At 38.8% G+C, this 16,798-nt stretch overlaps 1 long non-coding RNA gene across 1 annotated transcript; it reads left to right on the top strand.

Annotated features, from left to right (window-relative positions):
- Nucleotides 1–6,494: 6,494 nt before the first annotated feature.
- Nucleotides 6,495–14,072, top strand: LOC134356571 (uncharacterized). The gene is made up of 3 exons (XR_010020392.1): nucleotides 6,495–6,516; nucleotides 9,114–9,226; nucleotides 14,057–14,072. It is a non-coding gene; the product is annotated as an uncharacterized LOC134356571 (long non-coding RNA).
- The last annotated feature ends 2,726 nt before the right edge of the window (nucleotides 14,073–16,798 follow it).

The following is a 16,798-nucleotide window of genomic DNA, read 5'->3' as shown; positions in this document are numbered from 1 at the left end:
CCAAAATGCAACACCTCACACTTGTCTGCATTAAATTCCATCTGCCATTTTCTGGCCTATTTTTCCAGCTGGTCCAGATCCCTTTGCAAGCTTTGAAAGCCTTCCTCACTGTCCACAATGCCTCCAATCTTAGTGTCATCAGCAAACTTGGTGATCCAATTTACCACATTATTATCTAGTTTATTGATATAGACAACAAACAACAATGGTCCCAGCACAGATCCTTGAGGCACACCACTAGTCACAGGCCTCCAGTCTGATAAGCAATCATCCACTACCACTCTCTGTCTTCTCCCACACAGCCAATTTCGAATCCAGTTTACAACCTCTCCATGGATACCTAGTGTCTGATCCTTCTGAACTAACCTCCCATGTGGGACCTTCACATGGGAGGAAGGGGGATGAAGTCCTGAAAAGTGAGTTCAGGGAGTTAGGTGCTAAGTTAAAGGACAGGACCATAAGGTGATGACCTCAGGAATACCATGTGCCATGTGCTGGTGCAGCTAGAAAAAAGATCATACAGTTTAACACCTGGCTAAGGAGATGGTGCAGGAGGGAGGGCTTCAGGCTTTTGGATCATTGGGCTCTCTTCCAAGGAAGGTGAGGCCTGTACAAGTATGACAGTTTACACTTGAGCTGGAGAGGAGCCAATATCCTTGTGGGAGGTTTGCTAGTTCTGCTACCGGGGGCTTAAATTAGAGTTGCAGGGGGATGGGCACTAGAGTGCCAGGGCAGATAGTGGATTGGTTGTGGAGAAAGTAAATGGTAAGCCTACATACAAAGACAGGAAGAGATAGGTTGAGAATGGGTGGAAATAATGTTCTGAGTTGCATCTATTTCAATACAAGGTAAATAGGTATGGCAGATGAGTTTAGAGCACAGATCAGCACATGGAATTACGATATTGTAACCAAGTGAGAATTGGTTGCACAAGGGACAAGACTGGCAGCTCAATGTTCCAGGTTTCTGTTGTTTTAGAAATGATTGGGGGAGGAATGGTATGGGAAAATGTCATGACAGTGCTCAGACATAAAAGACTGGAGGGCTCATCAACTGAAACTATATGGGTGGAAAAAGATGAGCACGTTAATGACCACATTATTATAGACCTCCGAAAAGTCAGCAGGATTTAGAGAAGCATATTTGTAGCGACCTGGCAGACGGTTGTAAGACAACCAAGATTGTGATAGTAGGTGATTTTAACTTTCTAAATATTGACTAGGACTCCTATACTGTAAAAGGACTGGATGCGATAATGTTTGTCAAATGTGTTCAAAAAAGTTTCCTTGATCAAATACAGGAGGAAGAATGCTGGGGGTCCATGAGCCAACCTTCATTAGGAGAGGAGAGGGTCATTAGCTTTAAATGAAAGGATCTGTCCTGAGATTACCATGTAAGTGCCACCACAAAGACAGCACAACACCAGCTCTACTTTCTGAGTTTGCATAGGTTTGGCATGTCACCAAAAACTTAGACAAACTTCTCGATGCACAGTGGAGTGTACTTTAACTGGTTGCATCAGAAACGGAGAAGCTGAAAAACGGAAACGGAAGCCGCTATGCTGCAAAAACCCAGCAGGTCAGGCAGCGTCTGTAGAAAGAAGAGTAGTTTGCATTTCTGCTCAAAGACCCTTCTAAAATGAATATCAGAATAGAGAGACCTCAGGGTATATTCTGTATGCAATTCATTGAAAATGGCAGGGCATTGAGAAACCAGTTATAAAAGAACAGGAGCTCCTGGGCATAGTGCACAAGAGCACTGAAGTTATGATGGACATTTATAAAACACAAATTTGGCCCTAACTGGAGCCATTGTGTCCAAATCTAAGCGTTACACACTAGGAGAGGTTTGAAGGTTTCAGAGGGATGCAAAAGTGATTTACCAAAATGATCTCAGGGTTCAGGGACTTTAGTTATGTGGATAGAATGGAGAATCTGGAGTTGTTTTTCTTGGAACAAATGGAGTTGCAAGAAGACCTGAGAGTAGTATTTAAAATGATCACAGAGTAGGTAAGAAAGAAGTGGTTCCCACCTACAGAGGAATAAAAGACTGGCTGAATAGAATAAATGTTATTGGCAGAAGAACTAAAAGTGATGTGAGGAAAACATTGTTAAGGTAATGAATGCCTGTTTGCAGTCATTGCCAGGGTGGTAGTGGTGACAAATTCACTTTTTAACATTCATGGAAGAGATATGTGTCTAAAGGGAATTAGGAGGGCAATAGAGAGTTAGACTAACTGGATTTATCTTACATCAAGCTAGTATGGACGATAGGTAAAATAGCTTCCTTCTGTGACTATGTGATGGTCATCCTTTCCCTCGTTGTCCCATGCTCATTTATTCACCATAAAATGACCCAAGTTGATCTCTGCCATCCCCAAAATAGACTTTCAGCCTTTGTCGCCAGCCCTGTTTAAACCATCAGTGATATATGAAGATCGCTGGATGAAAATGACAAAGCAGAAAGCCTTGGCTGTCTCCAGTGAACTCTTTCTGGTAGTTGCATCTTCTTAACTTGGAGAAAGTAAATTTGTACTTGTTTTCTGCATTCTTTAGAGTGCTTAAGTAATTTATTTTAATAGTATTGAGAACAAAACTGTTTACAGCAGGGTTGCTTTGTTGATATTCAGTCTAAATTTAATGTAACTTTTCTGCTTTTGCATTCATGGCATTGTTTGTACTTTAAAGGCCTTCTTACTTTTAACAATTTTTGAATTTGTATTCCCTGATCACTTTACTCCTCTGTCCATTGATCTTCATAGCTTGCAAGAAATGTGACTTCAATTCCTCGCTTCCAGCTGAACACACTTGCATTTCAGTCCATTTAATTTCATTTATTTGTCCATTCAGTAATCCTGTTTATATCTTCCTTTAGTCATACTCCCTCATAATATTTACTCTTCTCTCACAATACCATTGATTTTTGGCATCATATGCAAACATAGACAACAAATATGAACATGGATTCATGTGGGAAACCACTTCCAAGTTCAAGAAACAGCCCATGGCTTTTAATTCTACATTCTATGTATTCAATTATTATTCTTAATGGCTGTCAAGCCACTTAGTTTCTGGGCCCGCTAGCTTTATTATGACTGGTGTTTGAGTTCTCTTGAGCCTGTGCCATTAGAATGAAGGAGTTCAATGGAAAGGTGACTCCTCTGGTAGACCCTGAGCAAAATTAAAAAGTATTTTTCAAAACTGTTCAGCTACACTTTCACCAGTAATAACAAGCCTTCTATTTGCACCCGGATCCTCTACTCGGTCTACACCCATGACTGTGTGACTAGATGCCATCTATAAATTTGCTGATGACACAAATACGGTTGGCAGAATTTCAGGTGGTGACAAGGAGGTGTACAGGCGTGAGGTAGATCAGCTGGTTGAGTGGTTTCAAAACAATAACCTTACACTCAATGTTAGTAAGACCAAGCAATTGTTTGTGGACTTCAGGAAGGGTTCAAAGTTGAGGAGGCACACACAGTCCTCATTGAGGGATGAGCAATGAGAAGGGGTGAGCAGTTTCAACTCCCTGGGTGTCAACATCTCTGAAGGTCTATCCTGGCCCAACATATTGATGCTATTACTATGAAGGCAGAACAGTGGCTATATTTCATTAGGAGTTTGAGGAGATTTGGTACCTCACCAAAGACTCGCAAATGTCTACCGATGAACTGCAGAGAGCATTCTAACTGGTTGTCTCGTCGTCTGGTATGGAGGGGCTACTGCACAGGATCGGAAAAAGCTGCAGGAAATTGCAAACAAACTCAGTCAGCTCCATCAGGGGCACTAGCCTCCCCACTATGGAGGAAATATTCAGAAGGTGATGCCTCAAAAAGAGGGTCGTGGCAGCATAGCAGTTAGTGCGCTACTATGACCGTGAATTCAGAGTTCAATTCCGGCGACATTCTGTAAGAAGTGTCTCTACATCCTCCCCATGGAATGTGTGGGTTCTCCCTGGGTGCTCTGGTTTCCTCCCACAGTCCAAAGACGTACTGGGTAGGTTAATAAGTCATTGCAAACTGTCCTGTGACTGTGTTAGGGAGTATCGGGGTTGTGGGGTTACGGGGACAGCATAGGTGAAGTGGCCAGAAGAGTCTAGACTGTGCTGTACCACTAAATAAATAAATAAGTAAGGCAGCATCCATCATTAAGGAGCCCCATCACCCAGGACACGACCCCCTTCTATTGCCACCATCAAGGAGGAGGTACAGGAGCCTGAAGACACACACTCAGCGCTTTACAAACAGCTTTCTCCCCCACTGCCATCGGATTTCTGAATGGACAATGAACCCATGTACACTACCTCACTGTTTTTTTTCAGCTCTCTTTTTGCACTAATTTTTTAATTTAATTATATATATAGTTGTAATTTATAGTTTTTTTCTTGTGTATTGCACTGTACTGCTGGCACAAACCAATACATTTCAGGACATATGTCAGTGATATTAAACCTGATTCCTGATTCTGATACTGATTCTGAGATTGCAGTTTTCCTATAAACTTGGAAAATGGATGTTTGATGGTCAGCACGTGACTGTTTCTGCGTGGTATCTCTCTATGACTCTAATACAATTTTATCTCCAAAAATGCATATCTGGTGATTCAATAATAGATCAAATAGGCAGAAGCTGAAATACCTTTAGCTGCCATTTTGTGTTCAACTGATTTTAAAGAAGAGGGATCATTTGTTCCAATTCACCTAGTTTCTATGTGATTTATAATCACAGAAACACCTTATGGTTATATTGTAGAGAATGGTAGGAAGTCCAAATGGTTCTACCAACCAGAAAAGAGTAATGGAATATGTGTACTGTATATACTACATACAGAACTAATCAAATAGTTATCCAAACAGGATTAATGACTGTAATAAAATTTAGTGTGCAGATGTTCAGTACATAAAAGGATGCAAGCAACGTCACTTTAGCCTGATTTAATCTTCAACAAAAATAATTGTTTTGATCATTATGGGTCAATGGTTCCTTTTAAGTAGCTACAGAGGTGCAAGTTCATGATAATTGTGCAAAGATTTGGTTTATCTACAAAATAACACTGATGAATTTTAGGATTCATGGATTCTGTAAAGTTATCAGGCACATTATAAGATTCTAGACGGTGATATCATGATTGCAAACAGAATAAATTTGTTCGCGTGCATCTGAGAATTTACTTTGAGTTATCATGGAACTTAACTGAGTTGAAAACTACTAATTTTATATACACATTAAAACTGTGCTTTGAGGATTAATTTCCTGGCTTTAACAATAACCCTATCAGGCTCTGCAGGATAAAAAGCTTTAATGTGCCTTTGTTGTTATATTTGGAGACAGCCTGTTTCACCCTGCTTGATAGGAAATATGAATGGTATTGGTATTACCGCAGATTCTCAACAGAATGCACTTTGCAATTGGTTCCGAATTCTCAGTGGCCTAAGAGCTTTGCTTATGAAAAATAATTGAAAAGTAAAAGAAGAATCTCAGTCAGTGTTTTTAAATTACCTAGGGTACATACTGTACACCGATCAGTAATGTATCGATGGACAATTCTATGCTGAAAGACAGATGGTGTTAGAAAGACCAAATAGTTTGATCTTTAAACCAAAAATGGCTAATAATTATGAGAAAAAATGTGAAATAGAAAAGATGAAGTGAAACTGGCTGGAGATCATGCACTTTGCCAAAATACTTTATATCCAGAGCATGCTGGGATTTTTAATTACACACTTCAGTAGAATGTTTCAGGGGCCTTCCTAATGAAAGAAAAATGTTTATAGTTGAAGAGAATATCAAAGTCAAAGCTCAAGGATGATTTCTGAAAATCAGTCACATGTGACTTTTAAAAAACCTCCTGTCTCAGGCTGGTGGAACACTGTCTCAGTCTGCTTTTATTGGCTCAGTTGTACATTACAGAGAGAAAACCAGATGTGAAGCACAGATGACTTGAAAGAGCAGGTAATTAATATCATCTACTGATCTACTCTTATCTTGATGGGCTGATGTTTACTACAGTGACCTTAAGGTTGTAACTGACATGACCTTGCCTATTTAAAGCCAGAAAGGTCCAGAAGCACTATGCTCTAGAGGCAGTGCCATTTCCTCTCAGAAGTACAAACAGCTTGGCTTTATAAATATCTTCTTTGCCCTGAACTCAGTTCATGATGGTGAAGATGGTCTTTTAACTTGCATACCGCCGTCTCACAACATAATTGTTACCATCACAACATGCATCCTTTGAATTAAATGGGAAACATATGTTACGTACATTATGCTTTTTTAACATAACTTTTGACTGATGAACTTAAATTCAATGAATCCAGTGATTCCAGTTTCTACTTGTATTTACCAGATTATTAAGCAATAAGAACTAATTTATTTTTATGATTTTAGTTGTCAAACAAAGTCGGGATTTAGAAGGCTCGGCCAACAGTCAGAAATATCTGTCAACACACCATGGTTCTAGAGTTTGATCTTTGATTTTTTTAAAAAGATAAACTGTATTTGAAGTGGAATATTTGGTAAGTGACATTAAATTCTACACAGTTTAATTTGAAACATTATACATAGCTGTGGGCCACCATAACTATTTAAAGTTTGTTATCCTTTTATGTGCCTTTTGTAGATGAAGAGTTAGATGTAATTTCCCCAGGAAATTCTTGATATTCCTTTGAAATGACATTTCATGTATTACTAGAATCCTGATTTTAATGAGGATCCCATTTCCATAACTTAGTTGTCCTCGGGATATACGAACAAATCTCGAGACGTGGAGCATGTATTGCTGCAGTAACCTTTTAGATACTATTCGATTGAGTAAATCACTGGACCATAATCTGTCCGGAAAAACAATTCTTAAAAGTTTTTCTATAATTGAAAGTCGTAGGTGCTTTACCTTTTGTAGTTGGTTCCACATTACATGCCACATTTACTTAAGTATCCATGACAAGAGCCATAAAAGTGTTTTATATAGTACTCTAAACTTTTGTCTATCAAACTAGGCTTGTAAAAATAAATGTAATTTAATGCTTAAATATTAATACGTTAAATATTTACACATTATATCAAAATTCACGATGATGCTGGCAACACTGCTGGGGATAGGTTTTGTATTAGTGATCTGTTACATGGTATTAAATACAATACAGACTGGAAGTTCAGAGTCAACGTGGATGAGTTAGATTGAATGCCCTGTTTTCATGGTGAAGGAGACTAGGACTCTAGGACAGAGTCAAAGGGATTCCTTACAGTGAGAGTGGGTATCACTCCAAGCTAACCTGAGTCACAATATTCCACTGTAGACTCAATATTGATGGTGATTATGAATAGGATTTAGCTCATTTGTCTTCTTCATCAGTGTAATGGTACAAAAATGGTACAAAAAGCGTGGTGTAAAAGGGGAAGTAAGAAAAACCACAGATAAATATTCTAATGTGAGTTATTGAGATGTGATTTGAAACCCTTTAGTTTACAGTTGCTATTCCTCCATTAGAAATTGTCCCCCTCCCCTAAGTTTTTGCTTTTACAATCTCTACCACGAAGCAGCGACAACAGCCTTCATTTTCAGGATGTGCTTTCAGAAAGAAATAGAATTGGAAATCCTTGCCTAAGGAAATTGAGCATTATGAATAGTAACTTTATTTGCTAAATTTATGCAATCATCAATAGAGAATAGTAGTTATAAAGGGATTAGCTCGGACTACTGCCTGCATTGCCTGCTGTAAAACGTTTTTATCTATAGCTCTGAAAAGGGTCTCACTTTACTACAGGAGCCCACTCCTTACAGTGTTGTATTAGAAATATGTTAGAATATGTGAAATAGTATTCCATTGTAGTTATTTATATCTTTTAATCTTCTCCTGATAAATTGTAGATAAAAAAGGAAATTCAAGTTGTAATTTAGATGGCCACCGATTAAATCTGTAAGTTTTTCTTACGCGTTTAAATACAACTTAATTCTATTATCCAAGAGATTTCATCTGTACATCAAAAGTTCAAATCTTCCCAACCCTATATGTTTTTTTTATTTTTAAAAGGTATTTTGTTACTGAACTTAAAACAATAGCTTTAAGGATTAATAGTAATTCTCACATGTAACACTGTAACCAAAAAGTATCAAATAACAAGAAGAAGAGACAATAATATGGCGCCAATCTGCAGACAAATATTTAGACAACCTTTTGAATAGAGGGTGTGTAAAGGATATTCTTTCACTAGGGCTTCCTTTGAGTATGTGTAAGGCATTTAGAAACCATTAGATTTTCAGTGTTAACAAATCATGTTTTATTTGTAAATTAGTATTCTGCAGACCAATAGCAATGAGATGAAGTAAACAAAGATTTTCTCACACTCTCCACATTTGCCCAGATTTAATAGTTCATTTGTTGTGGTAGTAATGTTGTCACATTCCTTCTTTGATAGTGACAGTACTTTTACAGAATTGCAAAAATAGTGTTTAAAGAGGACATTTGTATTTGTCTGTCTACTTGAATTGGACCGAAATGATAAAGAGGCTATCCAGCAGGGCAGTGGGTTCTGTGATTACAGTCACTCTTAGACTCTCAGTCCAAGCCTCTTATGTGGCTAATGTTTACAGCTGATATAGAGGACATTTTAATTGATTTACAATTCTGCCGCATTTCATAGTTACCCACTTCGGCTCTAGGTTTGTTAGACTCTACATGATGACTCTTCTCAATGATTAACTGTGATTGATGAGAGACACTTGCCTCAGTACCCTCAGTTAAAAGAGAGACTGCAGACAAGTTCTGAAAGCTGGCAGAAAAATCCAAGATTTGCACCGTTTCCTTTCATAGGTATATTTGCTAATCCGAGTTAAGTAGGAATGGTAACAATAAATTGTCATTACCTTTTCACTGAAATATTCCAACATGGAATTTATGATCAATTCTTGATGGCTTTTGTAGGATTTTACATTTTAGCTTTTAGAATCAATTTTGAATATCATTAATACCAGGCCATTTAATTAAAATAATATCTTTGATCTGGATCTGGTATTTTTAGTACTTTTAGTATTCCTTTTACAAGATACAAGGCTGTATTTTAACTGATTGGATGTCTGGAGGGAAATTTCCTTGACTCATTAATTTCTCAGCAGGCAGAAACAGCTGAAAGCCTTGACACATTTCAAAAGCTGGAGTTTTGTGTTCTTCCTGCATGAAGGTGGAGTTGGGTGCCTTTTACTGTAGGTAGCGTACTGTCAAATTTCAGGTAAGTGGTTTAAAGAGAAATTCTTTTAGTAAGAAAAAGAGAGCAGTCCAGGTAGGTTGAACATTAGATACTTTAAAAGGTATCCCAAAGGAAATTACAGTGTCACAGCAGCATTACCAGTGCACGGATATACAAATATTAGGAGAGAAGTAAGGAAGAATAAAAAATAAGTTACCTCAAGCAGTCTAACAGAAGGGGTTCATCACTATAGATTGACTCACTATAGAGAGTAATGCCTGAGGGTAAGAATGACCTCATACAGTGCTCTTTGGAGCAGCACAGTTGTCTTGGTCTATTACTAAAAGTGCTCCTCTGTTCAGCCAAGGTGGCATGCAGAGGGTGAGAAACATTGTCCAGAATTGTGAGGATTTTCCATAGGGGTCATTGTTCTACCACAGCTTCCATTGTGTTCAGATTGACTCCTATAACAGAGTCAGCCTTTTTAATCAGTTTATTGAGCCTGTTGACATCACCTGTGTTGATGCCATTGCCCCAGCACACCACCGTATAGAACGTTGTACTGGTGACAACAGACTGGTAGAACATGTGAAAGAGAGGCCTGCATACTCCAAAGCACCTCTGTCTCCTCAGAAAGTAGAGGCGACTTGGCATCTTCTTGTTGTTGGTGCTCCACTCAGATCTGTCATCCGGGTGTACCCCAGGTACTCGTAGGTCCTCACCACATCCACGTCCTCACCATCAATAGCGACAGGAAGCAGTGCAGGCTCAGTCTTCATAAAGTCCATCACCATCTCCTTTGTCTTACTTATGTTGAGCTGCAGATGATTCAGCTTGCACCATTGAACAAAGTCCTCCACCAGGGCCCTGTATTCATCCTCCCATCCTCCCTTTGTACATCCAACTATTGCTGAGCCAACAGAGAATTTCTGAAGATGACATATTCAGTATTGCACCTAAAGTCCGAGATATACAGGGTAAACAGGAAGGGGGCCAATACAGAAACAACACACGCACAATGCTGGTGAACAGCATCTATGGAAATGAATAAACAGTTGACATTTCAGGCTGTAACCCTTCTTCATTTGCTCTGGATTTCCAGCATCTGCAAAATCTCTTGTGTTTAAGATTTATCAGAAAGCTTCTTCAGATGAGCTGTCGACTCCCTGCCTATGCTTCAGGGGAAAGCAGCTTCTGTTCAGACCTCGAGTTAATATGTAGCAGGATCCTATTGATATATCACTCAATTTGCAAAAAAAAATAAATCACATGCACCCGGGTACTTGGCTTCAATCTTCTTCAAGAGGTTACTATTGGAAATTTCCAATGAATAACTGGCCCAACTGTATCTGTCTTCCTGCTGAGTTTCTCAGAAATTCTGTTAGTGCAGCCCAGGTAGTAACAAGTTCCAATTCTGACTGTTCCATTTGTACACATAGCTCATCTTCATGGTGTATTGCTTCAGGAAGATTAATAATGCTGCCAGGGATACCTGCCATTCTGGTTATTCCCTTTTCTCTCTTCTACATTCTGGAAAAAGATACAGGAACTTGAAAGTCTGAAAACCGGGTTCAGAATTAGCTTTCCCCCACTTCTGGCAGCCTTCTGAACTGATCACCTTTCAAGTAGTGCCCAGTGGCACTATTTCATTCTCAGACTCTTAATTATTCTGTTATTATCACTTTAGCATTTCTTCTTGCATTACTGTCTTTGCACCATGCTATCATCTTGCCTTCTTCATGATATTTATCTTTCTATTTCTTATTACCCATGCATATTGTTTACTTTGTGAGCAAGACATTTCATTGTACCTTGAAATACACTCGGTGGCGATGTTAATAGTAGACCTGCTCAATAATGCCAATATCCGATCAGCCAGTCATGTGGCAGCAACTCAATGCAGGCATGGTCAAGTTGTTCAGGCCAAACATCAGAGTGGGGAAGAAATGTGGATGGGCTGCAGAAGCAGAAGGCCACGGACGTATAAGAGGTACCTAATAAAGTGGCCACTGAGTGTATGCCGTCAATAAAATAACCTGATCTGATCTGAAGACCACACAGGGATTCCACTCCTGTAGCTAACAAAGTGGCCACTGAATCTGAGTTTGTGGTCTTATCCTGCTGCAGTCCATTCAATCAAGGCTTGATGGTGTCGTGCATTCAGAGATGCTCTTCTGCACATCACTGTTGTAATGTGTAGTTATTTAAGTTACTGTCGCCTGCCTGTCAGTTTGAACCAGTCTGGCCATTCTCCTCTGACCTCTCTCATCAACCAGGCAATTTTGCCCCTGAACTGCCGCTTTCCAGACGTTTGTTTTTGTTTATCGTACCTTTCTCTTTAAACTTTAGCGACAATTGTGTGTGAAAATCCCTGGAGATCAGCAGTTTCTGAGACACTCAAATCTCCCCATCTGGCATCAACATCATTCCACAGTCAAAGCCACTTCAATTACATTTCTTCCCCATTCTGAGTAACAACAGAACCTCTTCTTCTTGGCAGTACAACTTAAAGGTGCATCACCACCATCAACTGGACTGGAGTGTGGTGTAAGGTAATGGGAAATAAATCCTCTACTAGTTCTTTATCAAACAAAAACCAAATTACCCCAACGGGCCCTATAGATTATAAATAATGAAATACAATATGGTGAATTAAATTAAAGTTACTTCCATAACTTAGTGTAGTTTTCAAATGAAAATTATCAACCCCCAAAGATAGTAATGCATCCTTCATTTGCTTTCTTTCAACCTTATATGCTTCACATTGTAAAAGAATCTGTTCAACTCTTTCATAATGATGAAAATACCAAGACACCCCAGAGTGAAGTTTTCCAACAAGATATAAGGAATAATGGAGCATAGTATGCCCAATTCTAAATCAAGTTAATATAATTCCTTCCCTTCTTGTTTTACCCCCTTCTCCCATCAATCCAACAGTTTATTTATTTTGTAAAGGTGATTCCCCTTATGCCGATTATCCCACAATTCTTGCCATTATCCCCTAATTCATAGCCCCACCAACCCCTTAGTTTCTGATTTGCTATGTACAAGGTCTATATCCATAGTTAAACTTTTAACAACGTTTTTTGGTCAGACAATCAACCTGCTCATTCCCCTCAATGCCTCTATGTGCAGGGACCCATAAGAAAAAGACATGTAAACCAATACTTTGAATATAAAATAAAGTTTGAAGAGCTTCCAGCAGTAAATCTGACCCACTGCTAGAATGACCTGTTTTAAGACTAGTCAAAACCGAAAAAGTATCTGAACCACTTTGCAAGGACAGATTTCCTCCGCCCTCTGTAAGCCGAAAGTGATGGCAGCCAATTCTGCTGTTTATACTGATAAATAGTTAGTGGATGTTTTTTGTGTTGTTACCTGTAATTCAGACACAAAACAGCCACACCAACATTCCCAGTTAAATTATTTTTTAATCCATCTGTAAAAATGGTTAACATATCACAATGATTTTCCTTAAGATATTGATGAGCCAACAGACTCACAGGCATATTAAGATCCATGGACTTCATTAAATCAAGCAACCTAAAATCAACTCAACCTCGCATATTTTTATAGATTGAGTTGCTGCCACTTGATTGGCTCTTCCATGACCCGGAAGAACACATTGACGTCATGTGGAGACTTGCGTGTTTCAAGGACTCCATCAAGGACTGTTTCAAGGCGAATGGTATGCTGGCATTTATAGCAAGAGGATTCGAGTACAGGAGCAGGGAGGTACTACTGCAGTTGTACAAGGCCTTGGTGAGACCACACCTGGAGTATTGTGTGCAGTTTTGGTCCCCTAATCTGAGGAAAGACATCTTTGCCATAGAGGGAGTACAAAGAAGGTTCACCAGATTGATTCCTGGGATGGCAGGACTTTCATATGATGAAAGACTGGATGAACTAGGCTTATACTCGTTGGAATTTAGAAGATTGAGGGGGGATCTGATTGAAACGTATAAAATCCTAAAGGGATTGGACAGGCTGGATGCAGGAAGATTGTTCCCGATGTTGGGGAAGTCCAGAACGAGGGGTCACAGTTTGAGGATAAAGGGGAAGCCTTTTAGGACCGAGATTAGGAAAAACTTCTTCACACAGAAAGTGGTGAATCTGTGGAATTCTCTGCCACAGGAAATAGTTGAGGCCAGTTCATTGGCTATATTTAAGAGGGAGTTAGATATGGCCCTTGTGGCTAAAGGGATCGGGGGTATGAAGGGAAGGCTGGTACAGGGTTCTGAATTGGATGATCAGCCATGATCATACTGAATGTCGGTGCAGGCTCGAAGGGCTGAATGGCCTACTCCTGCACCTATTTTCTATGTTTCTATGTTTCTATGTTTCAAGTGGTGCCAACTCAGGGCCACCCATGTTGGAATGGCTGTGGATGAGATGCCAGACGAAGACTGATTCAAACCCGGCTCCCAAATGGACAGTCTCACGTCTGCCCCTGCTGGGCCATGCCATACGAAATAGCAACAACTTGATTGGCTGATGAGATGTTTGCATTAACAAGAAGGTGTACAGATATACTTAATAAAGTGGCCACTGAACATATATTTTCTCCTGAAGACAGTGTTAAAATATGAAAAATAGACTTTGTTGATGACATCTGAAGACTTGCCATGCTTTTTGTTCACTGAATTCTTTCACAATCAGAGAAAAGTTAAAACCGGATTAAAACAGATTGAACTTTCCTTGCAGCTGTCAAGTTGACGTGTTGTCCTTTAATGTTTTCCTTCCAATAGTCTTTGAAGAGACATTAAGTTGTCCAATAATGAGAAGAGCACCATTCAGGACCACAACTCTCTCATGTAGATTGCAGTGATGATCACATTGCCATTTCTGATCCCTGTCTCTAATTTTACACAGGCCCCCTACATCCGATCAGGTACTACCAATCTTTGGTCAGGGTGACCAAAGAATCTGAAATACTGGATGAGATTTTCTTTGAAAATACAACAACGTGTACATGTGGAAAAGATGCATTGCTCACCTATTCAGGCAAGTGACTTATCTTCCACAGCAAATGTACTGAATCATCAAGCACTCTTATAGTAAAGTGATGTCAGTACATAACTAATTGAACCTTTCATTTATTTATTGTGGATGATTTTTTTCCTTCAACATAATTAGAACAATACTCACTTGTTCTTATGCAACAGAATCTTGATCGCATGCTCCATTGCATTTCACCAGGTTGGTAGTATGAATAATGTATCATTACTGAAAAATAGAATCATTGTACATAACTTCACAGTAGCATGGTGGCATGGTAGCGTAGTGGTTAATGAACAGCGCTAGTGATCGGAAGATAGTTCAATTCCTGCCATTGTCTGTGAGGAGATTGTAAGTTCTCCCCATGAGCGCATGGGTTTCTTCCAGGTGCTCCAGTTTCCTCCCACGTTACATGTAACTAGGACTAGTAAGTTGTGGGCATGCTATGTTAGTGCTGGAAGCATGGCGACACTTGTGGGGTGCCATGAGCACATTCTTGGACTGTGTTAGCTATTGACACAAATGATGCATTTCACTGTATGTCTTGATGTACATGTGACAAATAAAGCTAATCTTTAATCTTTTAATCTTTAATAATTTAAATCATCTCAATGCCATCATTTCCTACATAAACTAATTCTTTCTCAGGGATGCTACATATACAGAAATCTTTAGTCTTCCCTTCCTGACATGCACCTGAAGAGTTTATAGTCAAGGCTGGTTTTGACGTTATTTCTCTTCTCTGATTTAGCCTGTGCTCTCCTCAGTCTTCTTCAGCGCTGTTTGGTCCAATACAATGGATCTTGCCCTTTCACTGAGGTCGTTCAATTTAAACCGTTCCTGCTGTGAACTAATCAGGATTAGTAACGTCAGTACTTTTTAATAATCTTGATTTTCCAGTAAGTATCTTGTGTTTTGGTTATTGCTATAATTTAATTTTAAAAGCTCTTTTATAGATTAATTAAACAACAAGCAAGAAATAATCTGATACAATTTTCCCTCTTCCTCACATTCCTATAACTCGTCAGTAGCTCAAACAGGAACATCATACAACCTGTTGTAGACAATCACAGAGATATGTTGTTAGGTATGCTACTTGAATAATAATTTCATAATGTCTAATCTTCTTGATTAGCCAGCGCTGTTGGTTCAGAGATTTTTTTGGGGTTCTTCAAGTGCTATTTTTTTTCATGGAAATGAAATTTGTCCTGTCAAGTTAGATAATCTCTCAGAAGGGTCAATGAAAAATGTTCTAAGTACAAGTGCACTGCTCATAATAGGGCCAGTATCACTGAGTTTGCATTTTTGTATCTTTATTTCAAGGGCTCTCACAAATTCTTGTTTAAAAAGAGAAAATAAATAATAGCATCAAACTTTCAAGGATATTTATTCAAGAGGAATTCAGTCATGAAAAAAATGCATGGTATGTTATACTCTATATAATTATTATATCCTAAATCCTTTGAACAGCTGGATGGTGTTAGACGCTATAATAAGTATAACAGAGACATGCCAAGTTACAAACAGTAGGCCAGGCATCAGATCAGAATATCAAAGTGATATAAAAATTCTATGGGCACAATGGAATATTATTATTCCTTTAGAGCCAAGACAGCCTTTGTCAATGCTACTTAAATAAGAGGCATTCTGGACAGCAGATCCCTTTAAAGATTCTTGAAAGGACAGTTATACATTTAGAAAGTGCACATTTTTTAACATGTCTATTTTTTTAAAGGAACAAACAGGCAATTATTTCAACAATGGACCCTCAGTGGGAAGATTATAAATTTGATGGTTCGCATCTGTCCCTTACTCAGGTTCATCAGCTACTCTGAAATTATCCTTTTTAATCAGACCAATCAAAAACAATTTTGCTAGAGTGTGGCCTTTTATCTTAGTTTGTGGCAATATGAAGAAAGCAATGGTTAGAACATAGAACAATACAGTACAGGCCTCTTCAGCCCATAATATTGTGCCAACTTTTTAATCTATTCCCACGTCAATCTAGCCCGTTCCTTCCTCATAGACCTCAATTTTACTTTCATCCATAAGAGTCTCTAATGTATCTGCCCTGTCAGTGTGTTCCATGCGCTTACCTCTCTCTGTAAAAACCATACCTCTGACATCCCCCCTATACTTTCCTCTAATCACCATAAAAGTATATTATAGTAGCCATTGCCACCCTGGGAAAAAGTTGCTGCCAGTCCATTCTATCTGTGCTTCTCATTCTCCTTCACTCCAAAGAGAAAAGCCCTACTTTGCTCAACATTTCCTCATAAGACATGCTCTCTAATCCAGGCTGTATCCTGGTAAATCTCCTCTATATCCTCTCTAAAGCCTCGACATCCTTCCTATAATGAGGCAACCAGTACTGAACACAATACTCCAAGTGTGGTCTGACTAGAGTTTTGTAGAGCTGCAACAAGAGTTAATCTTATATTTCTCATCATTTGTTCTCTCACTTATTCCTAAGGGCAACAGGCAAGAAATTGGCATTTTCTCTCCTAACCTTTTTGCTGGATTAAAATTACTATTGTCTTATTCCCTTCAAGGAAATGGAGTGAAAAAATAAAATTATGTTTGATTCTCATACTGATGAAAGAAAATTGTTGTTCT

The sequence above is a fragment of the Mobula hypostoma genome, chromosome 14 (genome assembly GCF_963921235.1).
Source record: "Mobula hypostoma chromosome 14, sMobHyp1.1, whole genome shotgun sequence".
NCBI lineage: Eukaryota > Metazoa > Chordata > Chondrichthyes > Myliobatiformes > Myliobatidae > Mobula > Mobula hypostoma.
This window is presented reverse-complemented; position numbering and strand designations above follow the sequence as displayed.